The sequence below is a fragment of the Siniperca chuatsi genome, linkage group LG3 (assembly GCF_020085105.1).
Source record: "Siniperca chuatsi isolate FFG_IHB_CAS linkage group LG3, ASM2008510v1, whole genome shotgun sequence".
Taxonomy (NCBI): domain Eukaryota; kingdom Metazoa; phylum Chordata; class Actinopteri; order Centrarchiformes; family Sinipercidae; genus Siniperca; species Siniperca chuatsi.
Genome location: NC_058044.1, coordinates 5,890,267 through 5,904,719, shown reverse-complemented (window position 1 = coordinate 5,904,719; position 14,453 = coordinate 5,890,267). Strand labels below are relative to the sequence as shown.

The 14,453-nt window shown below is 40.8% G+C and overlaps 1 protein-coding gene across 5 annotated transcripts in view; it reads right to left on the bottom strand.

Annotated features, from left to right (window-relative positions):
• Window positions 1-14,453, bottom strand: part of mgat3b (beta-1,4-mannosyl-glycoprotein 4-beta-N-acetylglucosaminyltransferase b) — a 72,438-nt gene that overhangs the window by 28,521 nt on the left and 29,464 nt on the right. For 2 of the 5 annotated variants that reach the window (XM_044186815.1, XM_044186834.1), the window contains one exon: window positions 4,181-4,282. The exons of 1 other annotated variant lie outside the window; for it this stretch is intronic. The gene's annotated coding sequence lies outside the window, so the exon portion shown is untranslated. The remainder of the gene's footprint in view (window positions 1-4,180; window positions 4,283-14,453) is intronic. 2 more of the 5 variants (XM_044186824.1, XM_044186844.1) reach the window with 1 other exon arrangement.

Here is a 14,453-nt window from a genome sequence, read left to right as displayed (position 1 = left end):
GGAAATGATTCAAGGGGTACACTGACAGATGTTAATCAAACTGCGAGTCTGGAAATATACTGGTAATTTCAAAATTGATAACTTCACAAACAGTTAACAGGGACTACTGTAGCTCCCATGGATGCATGTAGCACAGGATAAGGTATCCAAAAATGGCCACCTATTCATGTCAATGTAAGCTGTTCACCCAGAGCAGCAGTATGCTGTATATAATGCATGTTTATTAGAGTATTTTTCTGGATCTGTCTGGCCAACTGCTATGCTTCATTTGTGGCTTTCAAGTCATATTTGACCTACTGTATTGGTTAAAATTGTGTAACGCTCTTTTTGAATATATGCACTGCTTTGAGCTGTTGCTTTTTTGGCTATGTGGCTTTTTTGAAAGCCACAAAGCCTTTCTAGGCCTGAGTACATCACATGACTGAAAGCTTACACTTTGGCCACCACACTTCTTCTTTTCCATTCGGCTGTTCCCTTTCAGGGGTCGCCACAGCGAATCATGTGCCTCCATCTAACCCTGTCCTCTGCATCCTCTTCACTCACACCAGTTAACTTCATGTTGTCTCTCACTACATCCATAAATCTCCTCTTTGGTCTTCCTCTAGACCTCCTACCTGGCAGCTCCAACCTCAGCATCCTTCTACCAATATATTCACAGTCTCTCCTCTGAACATGTCCAAACCACCTCAATCTGGCCTCTCTGACTTTATCTCCGAAACATCTAACATGAGCTGTCCCTCTGATGTACTCATTCCTGATCCTGTCCGTCCTCGTCCCAAAGAGAACCTCAACATCTTAAGCATCTGCTGGTCTCACCAGCGATGTTGTTGTGACTTTGGCCACCACACAAACTAGCAAAAACTAAACAATTGTCTGTTGTAATGGATTTGTTAGATAAAAGCATCCATAAATATCACAACCAAAACTTGATTTTAGTATGCGTTTTAGCATTTTTGAGCATATTTTATTTTGAAGCTGTGACTAGCTCCCATGAGTGTATTTACACAGGATACAGTGTTCAAATATGCAAATATAGCCATTCATGCAAATTAAGCTATTCACTTAGTGCATATGCTTAATAAAAGTTTCTCTCACTTCCTACTTTCATGCCCATTATGCCAGTACATTAGTGTCTTCCCCTGGACCCACTTAACCGACTGCCATATGCTTGATTTGTGGCTTTTAAGCTACATTGGACCCATTGTTGTGGTTCAAATTGTGATAAGTTGTTTTTGTTGTTGCTGTTGCTTTTCGATGGATGCCACATAGTCTTTCTGGGCCTGGGGGCATCATATAACTGGGGATTTGATTAACTCCTTCTTTCCTGTTGTAGTTGCACTGTGCAACAAAAGTGAACATAAATGTCTAATGTCAAAAATCAAGTGATTTTAGTATGAGTGACTTTATTTTGACATTTTATTGCTTTTAAAGACTCAAACATGATTAGATTTAGTAGATTTGAATACTAGCTCTTCTTCTCACATTCCTCCAGCAGCAGGACATGAAAGTTGTTCCTCCTTTCTTTTCTTTCCAACTGCAGCACCAGAGACTAGCTCTTCCTGTCTTGTCCCGCACTAATGCTAATATCAGAGTATATTCTTCTCTTGTCTCTTTTGCAGCAGAATCAGGGAATTCAGCTCTTCTTCTCTGGGCTTATGGGTCACTGGTTTGGTGAGTCAGATGTCAGGAGAAAGCCAGCGTGATAAGTGGGTTTCAATAATGCAGGCACAGTGAGGGCCTCAGAAAGTATGTGTGTGCACGTTTAAGTGTGAAACTATGTGTATGTTAAGATAGAACCGGGGTTTAGGTGTACATGAATTTTGGGAAGTGGAGTGCTGGAGCTGCAGTGTGAATGTGTGCTGCCTTTGAGAGACTTGATGCGTGTAAGGAATATTGTTTAGGTGAAGTAGGTGTGATTTAGTGTGTGTGGGTTGAGATGGGAGGATGGGAAAAGCCGGTGGATTGCCTCCATTCCTCCGACCTCATCTATAATTCAGCTCTGTAGCGGTCCGTGAGGTCTTTCTCTTGTTCCCCCCTGTTCGCTCTCTGCACTGAAGGTGGAGACAAGTGTTCCACGGTACATTTCACCGTCTCTTCCCATCTATCCATCCCCATCTATTGCTACCTCTCCAGAGGCCCGAGCAGCTGTGAGCAGCAGCCCAGTGAATTTCACTGAATGAAGATATTCTGAACATACAGAATGTGTTTAAAAGGGTGATATGAGACTTACTCCAGTCTTAAAACCAGGTTAAAAATGTCCATGTTCTCCATTGTCTTTGACTGAATCTAAAGCAATCTTCATTATCCAACATGAGCTTACATTGTGAACTACCTGCTGTTTATTTTGGTTTTTATCTTTTTATTTTCTTTTAAAATCATCCTTTTATTTGTGTTTTAAATGTCTTACAGTATGTTGGACGGTGTAGTCCCTCATTCGTCCAGGAGTGTTCCACCGTAGAAAAGGTTTCAGTCGTAGTCATCTGGACACTGTTTTCAGAATTAAGACGTTTCGGCTCCCATCCGGAAGTCATTCTCAACTGTGAAAAAATGGGACGGGAACTAGGAATTTAAGCTACTCTGTGTTACATAAGCTCTGCCCTCAGGAAGGAATCTGCCTGAGTATCTGTTAATAGCTAGTTTCACCTGAAACTGGCTCCAGTTTCAGGTGAAACTAGTTATTAACAGATACTCAGGCAGGATGGGACTCAGGACTTCCGGATGGGAGCCGAAACGTCTTGATTCTGAAAACAGCGTCCAGATGACTACGACTGAAACCTTTTCTACTTACAGTATGTTGTATTTCTCATTTTAATATTTAACGTGTTATGTAAAGCACTTGTGTTTGTGTATAAAATCTGTTATATAATTAAGCTCCACTTGCCTTGCCATGATGACTAAGCTTTGATTCTTGCCCATGATCTGTTCATCCATTTATACCTCTATTTGTCACAAAAACCACTGCTTTTTATTGAAAGCAAATAATGCACATTTTATACATATACAAAGTATAAGTGACAAACGTGCTCCAAAAAACATGGATCCTACAATTCCTATAATGGTACTCCATAGCATCTTTCATTAAGACTCTGGCTGCCTGATAAATGCTAACATCTTTTAAAGCTCTTGGCTCCTAGTTTATAACACAGGCTTTTTATTAAAAATTTGTAGTGTCCAAGTCCAACCTGAGATACCCGAGTGATGTCATCTGAGTAATTTTCTCAGACTTGACAAAGCTCCTCCATAGCCACAGAAGGCATTATACAACTGTTTTTACAGGTTGACTACTAGCCACGACTAGTTAATTTACTTTGACATGGAAAATAGGTGGACTGCCCCTTTAAAAGCAATAATCCCCATCCATTAAGACAATATTGCTCCCACACCAAACACAATATAATCACAACAAATCAAACTCTTATCTTAAAGTCTTATCATTAATAGTAAATATACTAATACTAGTAGCAGCAGCAACAACGCTAGTGGTAGAATAATGACTAGTAGTTTTAATAGTATTAGGAATTTTAGTGCACATAGTATTTCAGCAGTAGTAGTAATGGTCTGTGTTTTGGTTTTATGTACTTTTAGATTCTTTGTCTGTAAGTGTAAAAGCTGCACAGTCATTGTACCTCAGGGACATTAAAGCCTTGTTCAGCTGAACTCTCTATTCCACTATCAAGGCATATTCAGCTGTTCTCTTTCTTCACTTCCTTCCTTCCTTTCATTTCAACTTTCTCTTATATTCTGACACCAGCAGTTTACAGCGGCAGTGAAGACATGTTCAGATTCTGATCCTGACTCAGCTGCACTGTACCATTTCCTCTGTTAGTAATTTTTTTTTTGTGCTCTCTCTCAGCAGTGTCTCATTCCAGAAAAAGTGGCTCTTACTGTAATGGCACACTGTCTTCCTCGCTCTTCCCCTAAGTCACTCTGCTAAATTTAAATGTCACATGTTCCTGCAGACTGCTATGATTTCACTTTTGTTAATTGAACCTTCAAGTTATTGCTATGATTTTTAATTAAGCCTGTTATTTTTAGTAGCAATAATTGTAGCTGTAACTGTGGTACTAACTGTACTTCAGGCGGTGTAGATGTTGTGTTGTCCAGGTGATGTTACTGGTTTCAGTGCAGGATTCGGTGCATTGTTAAGGTTAAAAACAATCTCAATTAAAGGTCCACTTACTTACTCAAGCTCGACTTTGAGAGGTCCTAGAGGTCAGGGTTAGTTGCATGACAAATGAGCAAACTCGATCTGCTGATGAAGACTGTGTGAAACGGTCGAAAACTGGAAAACAAGCAAATAAGTGGACCTTGAGTTGATATCATTTTGTCACCTGTTTTACCCTTGTTTATTACTTTTCTTTCTGTGCAAAATATCATACCAGCAGGCCTGTATTGCCAAAAAAAAAAGCCAAGTAGAGAATTTTGTGCAGTTAATTATTATGGTAGTTGTAGTCAGTCATGAAAACTGTAGATCATTATCACTACTTCAAATGGCCAATCTGTAATTATTTGACTAGTTAAATTTAAAACTTTTGAGTTAGTATTTCTGTGTGTCTCCCCTGCTTATTTTTGAAAATGTCAGTCTGTTTAGTATTTTTGTTAATACCATTAAAGATTAAACAAATCTTTAACAACCATAACTTTAACTGAGAAAACGCCATCTGCTTGTGAAGACTGTGAGATGCGGTTGAAAGCTGGACTTTATTTTAATATTATTTTGTCAAACTACCAATTCCAAGGTCAAGAATGACGTTTCATGTTCAAAGGTCTCAAAAACATGAATAACTTAAAAATAGTCTTGTCAAGAAAGAGACCTGTACATCTTTGACTGATGTCAAACCAGGCTCAATTCCTGTGTTGAATGAATGAATTTGAAGCTGGGTTTCATTTCCTCCCCCTCAATCTGCAGAATATTCTCTGTCTTGAAAAGCAAGTAAGACTCCCTGCAGCCCCCTGATCTCAGTTCAGCTGCCACAATCTCCAGTCTTGTTGACTGAACACCAAATTAAAAAGGTAAGCCAATTATACATCTGTGGCCTACGGGAAAACTTTCCTCCACTACAAAGGCTTTAATGTCCATCTTCCCGATTTCCTACAATCGTCCTGCACCGCCGTACATCACTGTGCAGCTCCACTAATGAACACAGCTCTCTTAAAAAGCAATCTTCACTGCAGTGATTCACTCCTTTAGTCATTTGCAGCATCCATCCTGCTCTTTTTGCCACGCCCACTCACTTCTATTCTATTAGAAGCTAAAAGGCCAACTGCTACATCTCGGCTACTGTTAGCTCGTTACCACTCTGCATTGTGATTGTGGACGGCGGACTAAGCTGACTCACGCTAGCGTTTGTATAACATCAGTGGTAATGACAGGGCTCTGCAGATTATCTTGACAGTAAACAAAGATGCTCTCCTTGTTGCAATGCCTTCCCCAGGTGTGCCATTATTTTCAAGACAGGATGAAAACACCAATTCTCTCTCTGTTTTTTTCCACTCCTCTCACACTTTCCCATCCTCCCTCTCTTCCTCTCGGATGCCTGCTGAACTGAGAATTGTTTGCTGCAAGGACTGCCGCTTCTATTTGTGCCTGAAGTATTGAAGTCATTAGTTTTGCTTGTGTGTGTGTGAGTATAATAGAGAGTCAGTGGGGTGACAATGGTCTCTCTGGTGGTTCTGTGCGGGTATGAGCTCTACCTATTGAGCATAGAGGCCTCACAGTGTCTATCTGTGTGGGAGAAAATTAAATGGCTGCAGACACAAGTGGGTTTACCGCTGATTGTCTGTGTGTTTGTTTACCCATGTGAACACACATCCCAGTGCGAACCAGCCTTTGTGAGAAGCACACCTGCTTGTACTCGTGCCATCCTTTCATCTGTTTTTGCTGCCCCCTTCAATCCGCTGGATCCTCTCGAGTTGAAAGCAGTCTGCGTTGCATTTTATGAAAGCAGCCAGCCGGCTAACGATCTGGTCAATCGGCAAGGTCAAGACACCAGTCCATTTCACGTCATTGACACTCCAATCAAAATAACTTACTTGTAAATTGAGTCCGTTTAAACAACATACAGGCATACACACAGGCCTGGTGTTAGCTAAAGTAGGTCAACACCCAAAAAACACTAGGCTGAAGGATTCGCTGACACACTTCTATTGTCTGTGTGGTTACCATTGTTATTACGGAAACAGGACAATGGAAGCCATTAGTAAGGTTCCATTTTGGCTCTGGTTAAGCCTTATGGTCTTTGCATTAGTCTATGGTCCAGGCGGTAATTGCTGAATGCACAGAATCAGGCCTGATGGACCGAGAGAATGGCGCCTTTGTGTCCAGTATTGTTGCTGTGTAATGCATAACAGGATACTCAATGCTCAGAAGTGGCCACGCTGGTTTAAAGCAACCCACAGTCATGAAGTCTACAACCATACATTCAATTCTTGCAGCGGTTTCTCAATGTAACTCCCCGTTCTCCCACTAGACAAGGGAATTGGGCATTTTGATGCTGGTAATGTAATGTGTTCTGCAGCAGCAGAAACTCCGCACTGACGAACAAGAAGAGGACAGGAGTTACACCTGAACACAGCTTGTTCGGCCTCAGCAACTGTTTCAGGCCGATGGAGCCACTCAAGGAGAAAGCGTGATCAGAGACAGAGAAGAGAGTGAAGAGACAGTGATTAAAGAGAGGAATGTAGAGAGCAAAAATCAAAAAGGAAACAGCTAGAGGGAGAAAAGGGGGCGAAAGGGCAGTCTTAAAGGGGAAGCACAAGTGTGAGAAAAGAAGAGGAAGCTTAGAGTGATGGTGCAGCAGGAGGATGTGTGGCTGTGAATGTGAGTGTGTGTAGGAAGGAGGGAGTGAGAGAAAGAAATAGAAATAGAGAGATGTGGGGGAGGGATGCAGTAGCATGCTGAATAAAGAAAGAGCCAGAAGCTGTGTGTGTGATCAAGACTGTAGACGAGATCACAGCGTGGAGGAGAGCTGGATGGGAGAGGATGTACAACAACAAGTTCAGCAGAAGGAGATGAAACATTTGGGACGTTTACATGCACACAAACAACTTCACTGCTGTGGATTCACAGGTTGAGGATAATAGTGTGATTAAGGAACCAACAGGATTTGCAGTAACCTATCCCCAATAATAGAGCCTGACTGATTTGTGAGGCTGATACTGACACAGATATTTTAGAAAATTTAGATAAAGGTATATTAGCGATGTTCGTTGTTTCACATGAAAACATTTTTGATAAGGAATCCTTAAATGGTGTTATTTAAGACTTGGCAAAAACGTAACGCTAACAGAAAATATAACTTTATATATATATTATAATTTACAAAAAATCTGCTATTTCCTTGACATGGCTGCTAGAGATGATATTTTTTTCATAGAACAAAATCACTCAGCTGTACTGGTGCCAAGAGGAATTTAAGTAATTCAGCTGGGTTAATCAAGTTCTGCTTCTGCGATTACAACCTTAATGTGAGTAAGATAACTCTAACAGGGTTTATCTGACAGTTGCAATATTACCCTACTGGCTCTGATCAAATTATTAGAGTTCATGAAAACACAGTGAGTGACAGAGAAAAAAGTTGGAGGGTGAGGGAAGGGTGGCGGCAGAGTGGCACATTAGAAAAGTGAAGGGAGAAAGAGCGGAGAAACACAAAGCAACGTGAAAGTAAGAATCAGGTGATTCCTGTCAGCTATGTGATCATTAAAAAGCAGTGAACCGGGCTAAAACTGCTATCAGCGCTGCTCTTCTCAGCTCTGCTGTCATCTGCTCCTCACTTACTGCAGAGACAACCAGTGAAAAGCCTGAAAGCACTTGGCACACACTACTAGTTACTCCCTTCCCCTCTGATGTCAGTGACAAGCTCTCTAGACAAAAAGTTCACTAGATCTGCACTTTCATAAAAGCGGGACACAGGGAGTATTAAGGTCTTGTTGGCGACTTTCTATTTGCAAAGTCTTTATAACAGTGCAACCATTCACCATTAGTTAATTTTAGGGATTTGGTAGATTCCTGTCTTATGTTTTAGAACAAACAAAAGAGGGAAAAAACAGAAGCTGCACGGGCACCAATAAAAGCCATCATGGAATAGTTCTTAGCAGCAAAGGATATACATTTTAATGAAAGTCAAAGACTTCTAGAATTAGCTTAAAGCTTAAGGTCCCATTTTGGAATTATGTCATATTGTTATGTTGCAACATTATGCTAAAATCATTTAAATTATTAATTATGTTTTCCCTCACCAATGTACCCTCAATACCCCATAAAGTCATGTTTGCCGATTTATTAAAAAGAAAAAATGAAAATATCACATTGACATAAGTATTCTTTGCTATGACACTTGAAATTTAGCTCAGGGGCCTCTCATTTCTCTTGATCATCTTTGAGATGTTTCTACACCTTGATTGGAGTCCACCTGTGGTAAATTAAATTGATTGGAGATGATTTGGAAAGATACACACGTGTCTATATAAGGTCTGACAGCTGATATATATCAAAGCAAAAACCAAGCCATGAGGTTGAAGGAGCAGCCTGCAGAGCTCAGTGACAGGATTGCGTCGAGGCACAGATCTGGGGAAGGATACAAAAAAGATTCTGCGGCACTGAGGGTTCCCAAGAGCATAGTGGCCTACAGAATTCTTAAATGGAAGAAGTGTGGAACAATCACGACTCTTCCTTGAGCTGGCTGCCTAGCCAAACTTAGCAATCGGGGGAGAAGGGCCTTGGTAAGAGAGGTGACCAAGAACCGAATGGTCTCTCTGGTTGAGCTCCAGAGATCCTGTGTGGTGATGGGAAAAACTTCCAGAAGGACAACCATCACTGCAACACTCTTGCAGAGTGGCCAGACGGAAGCCTCTCTACAGTGAAAGACACACAAAAGCCCGCTTGAAGTTTGCAAAACAGCACCTAAAGGACTCTCAGACTGTGAAAAAAAAACAACATTCTCTAGTCTGATGAAACCAAGATTGATTAGATTCAACTTTATTATCATTACACATGTACAAGAGTACATGACAACGAAATGCAGTTTAGGTCTAACCAGAAGTGCAATAAGCAAGTGCAGGATATAAAGTATGTGCATAAATGCAGGATAGCAATATTATGAAAATAATAAAGTTTGGCCTAAATTCTAAGTTTCATGTCTGGATGAAAATCCTGTTTCCGCTTTGTCATTATGGGGTATTGAATGTAGATTGATGAGGAAAAAATGTATTTAAATGATTTTAGCATAAGGCTGTAGCATAACAATGTGAAAAAAGCAAAGGAGTCTGAATACTTTCTAAAATAAAGCCAAAATGTCTCATGAACCCAGGCAAGTTATGCAAAAGGGTCTGTCATTAGTTACCGGAAATCCCGAGGACATCAAAACTAGTCACATGAAAAGCCTAATGTTTGCAAAATGAGCCTAGACCAACATGTACAGTTAATATTTCACTAACTATATCTACTCTATCTAGACCATATCACCATATTTTACTTCTGTCTTCTTTAAGGCTGATTTCTTTTAATTAGTAAATTACAGATGGAAGGGTCTAAGTAGCAGATAAACACTGAAGTATATTTGATCTTTTCAGCTCTGCAAAAGAGGAAGTGTGTTAAAAGTGCAGCTGTGTGAAAACAGAGGAATCTTCTGACGGAAGTAAAAGGGGTTAGGTTGTCAATGTCTTGCTTAACTTGACTGGCAGGTGTGTGTTTTTTTTTTTTTAAACATAAGTGTGTACATACTACATGTATTAGCTCCACTCCTATCTATGGCAATCTAGAATAACTGCAACAGAGGAGAGGAAAAGATTTTCCCTTTTTGGCTCTGCCAGGCACCTGTAATTTAGCCATTGTTTTCTTTGAAAGCTTTTTAGTTTCAGCTTTGAAAACTCATAAAAGTATTTTATTAAAGAACACTCTTCAAAAAGTTGACACATGTTGGTAATCAGCATTCATCTACATAATCTTAATTACTTTCCTGTGAAACTGCCTTTGTAATTGTGATTTAATGATGTTCCTATTAAGCTGTCGACTCACGCGTGAGATACAAGTTACTTTAAACTGAAATATGTGTGATCAAATTCAGCTGTAAGCCTGCATTCATACTGTACAGGCTGCAGTGGGCCAGCTGACTCCAAGACCCATCTGTTGACTCATACCACAAACACGTAGCTCACCTCACACAACCCCGAAAAACACTTTCGGACCTGCATTACTGAAACACACTAACACATGTACACACACGCACACCCTCACAGAAACTCCCTGTCATTCTTGCCCCTCGTGCTGCCCGCAGCTCTTTTGCTGTCTGAGGGCGAGTTTTCGAGCAGTGTGACAGACTGATCAGCAGTTGCTGTTGCACGTGTGAGAGCGAAGGTGTCCGATCGGGTTTGGCTTGGATTTCTGCGGCCGCTGCGTTGTCCAGACTTGTAACGAGTCCAGTGCCAACTGTGATCATAAGGCCTGTCTCTGCACTCCACAGCTCACTTATCTGTTACAGGCACAGTTCAGGAGGCGTCGTGGACGCTGGGAATTCTTGCTGCTGGTTCTCACTGTGTGTATTTGTGAAGTAGCAAGTGTGTGTGTGTGTTTGAAAAGAGAGAGAAAAAAGTCTTTAAGTCTGTATGTGTCTTTAAGCTGCGTGAGTGAATACAAGTCTGTTAAAAGAAACTGTGGCTCTTTGTGTGCGTTACTGTTATCACCTTAACACTGTAAACCTTCACACCACACCCTTTCTCACGTTCAGACTTGACATTTAGAAAGTTAATTTTAGCAACAGAACAGGGCAGCAAAGCAAATGGAAGGAAAGTCCGCAAATAAAGTTATACTGCCCCAGAATTAAAATGCCAGGAAATTTAACTTCTTAAAATTGAGCTTCACTCCCTTTTCCATGATCCACAGCTCCTCTGTGGCTTAATATCCTCCTTTAACCTCTCTGTGACCCGTTTAAGAATAAAAAAGATGTGTCATTTCAAAGACATCTGCTTGGGAACTAGCTTGGGGCCACATAAATCTGTGTTTTTTCAACAGCAACACAACAGCAACAGTGGATCTAAAAAGGTTTGGCAGGTTTCTGGATATGCACTGACCGCTGGCCTATTTTGAATCAAATAAACTTCCTGAGTGTTTTTAATCAGGCTCGGTGCCATGCAGATTTTAAGTACAGGATGCCAAAACGTGGAGGTGGAGGAAATGCTAATAATGTAAATCCAAAAACACCCAGTGATGCTGTATTTGACAACACACTGCTCAGATACATCAGGCTATTTTGTGAGCTAGTTCCAGAAAAAAAAAAGTGAAGAAGAATTTGTGAAACAGAGAAAAAGATATTGCAACATTACCCACGGCGCTGGTGCAATTCAAGTGCCACTTATGATGACGCCTCAGATCTGCTTCCTGCAGTGTTGCCATAGAAGCCTCACAATCGAAGCAGCCAATTATGTGCATCACTATTCTATTTTAGCGGATTTGGGCTTCACAGCTTTCACTTCATTTCACCTGGTGGAGAGCAGGCGGTCCTGGTCTAGAGCTGTGCAGCTCTAACTGACCCGGGTACAGTTCAGTATTTTACAGTTACTGTTGGGTGAAGAGCTAGTTAATTGCAAAACTGCACTGAAAAAATGAATGCTGCTGTCCTTGACCTCAGTGCTGTTATATAATAACCCAAAAGACTGCATAGAGAGGGGGTGTGACAGGGGGAGGCAGATAATTACTGTTACTGAATAGTACATGCACAATTTCAAACTAAATAATCAGCTCAGTATACTGTAAATGCATTAAATGGGTTGTAAAAAGTAATTTTTGTGCACTGTTTTGGTAATACTGCTTCTGTTACTGAAAAAAGGAGATTATAACTGAGCAAAAGAATATAATATGTAAGATAGAGGACAAGACAGGATGACAGAGCATGTATATGTATATAAAATGTGGAAAGACATAGAAAGACATAGAGATAAAAATAAAAGACACAGCGCACCGCAGGCGGAGTACTACACATCTCCAGATCAGAGAAACTCTATTATTCTCTTGGCCGACAGAGAGGTCACGGTGGCTGCAGTCTGTCGCGTCGGCACCAGTCACTGTCAGAATCAGAGCGCCTTCAATTTGAGATAGTGGCATTACAGCAATAAGATCACTGAAGGAGAGTGGAAGAGACAGACTGACTGACTTTTTAAAGGTTTTCAGCTGCCAGCTCAGAGACTGCAGTCTGGAAACGGTTCAATTAGAGTATCAGGGAGACTTTGTCTATTACTGACCCTCCGCCATTTCTCATGTCAAAGGGCTGGTTTGCACAAATTACAAAAAATTATTTTCTCTCTTGCTGTTAGTGGTATCTAACTGTAGTTTTGGTTTTATTTGGCCACGTTTTGAGACATCTGTCTCTGAGATGTCTGCTGCCACCTCAATACAATAGAGGCAAATATAAATTTGAATATAAAATTACATTTAACGCTGCAATAATACATTTTTTTGTGGCCACTCTGGTGCAGTGGAAAAAGCTGTTAACACATTAACATTACACATGATCACCTCATAAAGTTGTTGCAGCATTGCTAATTTATACATCCCAGCAACATTAGCATTTATTTCAAGTCGTGTTTCTAGCCAACTACTGAAAGTAAATCCAATATTCATTCTTCTTTTAGCTCTGTTATGATCTCTACCATTTTAGCTGCAAAATGCTTCAATATGTTCAACTTTGTCCGTCTGCCATTTGGTGCTAGGCAGGTAGTGTACAGTGGGTTTATCACAGCTTTTGCTTCTGAAAACGGGGTTGATGAGAGCGGTGAGAGTGAATCAAAACAGTACAGTTGCAGGCCTTAAAACCAAAACAATGACCTGAAAGATGCTAAGCTCCATGGAGCTGAGTGGAACTGCAGACTCGGGTTATAATTCTGTGTTGGTTTGTCACTACGAGTGACAAACCAACCGTCTCCACTGTATTTGAAAGGAGGCAGAAGTCTCAAACAAATATCTCAAAACCTGTGCAAATGAAACCCAAAATGAATTGTATGGCTATATACAAATAGAGGTAGTGAGAAAATGTTTTGTTATATGGGTGAACAGACCTTATAACAGTTAAACAGTGTACAATATAAATGTGTGAATCATGTGTTTGTGACTGGATGATTTGTCAGTAGCTTCTCAAGCACAACAGCAAACATTCAATTACTGTAGCTCTACACTCAGCTCTTGTTTCTTTGCCAGTGGTGTCCACCTTGACCATTTGGCAGCCCAGCTAACTGACTAGCATCTCAAGTGCCCTAATCTCTGCCGACCTTTCTTCCCTTTCGATAGCGCAAGCCCTACCTGCACTCGGAGCGCTAACTGGAAAGGTCATGAATGTAGAGGAAAAATAAAAAAAAAAGGATGGGAGGGGAAATGAAAAGGAGCTACTTGTCAGCAGGACATGTGTTAGAGAGAGGAGGCGGCGTGCTAGCATGTCCAATCCCTCTGAGAGCTGGGTAAATAACCCTGGGCTGTTTGCTGCGCTCCCTCTTCTGCTAGCGCTCATGCAAATCTACACACGGACATGCACACTCACATGCACATGTAAACGCGCACAAATAACACTTATTGTCACCATTTTCAATCTTCCCTTAGCTGACACCTTATTGTCATTCTCTTTCTCTCCTCCTGTCTCTCCTTCAGTCTTTTCCCCTCTGTCTCCATCTTTCTCTGCACTGGGCCTTGAAAAACAGAAAATAAGATTCAACCAGTTTTTTGCCTCCCTTGTCAGCTTTGGGCCTACAAAGCTGACATTTTTAAAGCTCCCACTGCTCCATGGCTTTAGATTGTACTCAACACAGAGCTACTCCTTTTCTGCATAGCCAGAGCTCCTTGCAAAGCATTACAGCACATCAACATTCCGCATTATTCATTATTATTATGACAAATCACTGGAGAACAACATGATAAGAAACTACAAATGGCTTCAGGCAGTACGGCTTGATAGGTATTAATTTAGGCAGGGTGGAGTAGCTCAAAGGTATGATTACCACTGGAGCACATTGTTTGTATTAACACAGTGACACAGAATAATGATAAAATGAGGGAAGAAAATTAGATTTGTATACTTCAGTAATGAACTTGACACCATGCAACAGATCATTTTGTTGTGTCAAATGAGCAAGTGGCTACAGACTCATAAATCAGTCCCCGCAGAGATCCATTTGTTACATTTCCACTTTTATTCTAATTCTAATTCTAAAGACCTCTAAATGAACCTGGAAGTACCTGAAAAGAGAAACAACTCACCACAGACTGGTTGTCAGGTCAAACTCTGGTCAAGTCACAATGTGAAAGTGTGAATGCAGCAATGTATATCTGAGAGAATGTTTCTGTCAAATGTAAATCAAATCTGTGCATTAACTGTTGAGTTCAACCCATGCGAAAGCAACTAGACATGCAGCCTCAGGGCACCTGCTCTTCTTAATCAGTTCACTTCTCAATCAAATCTTACAACAAGGTCCAT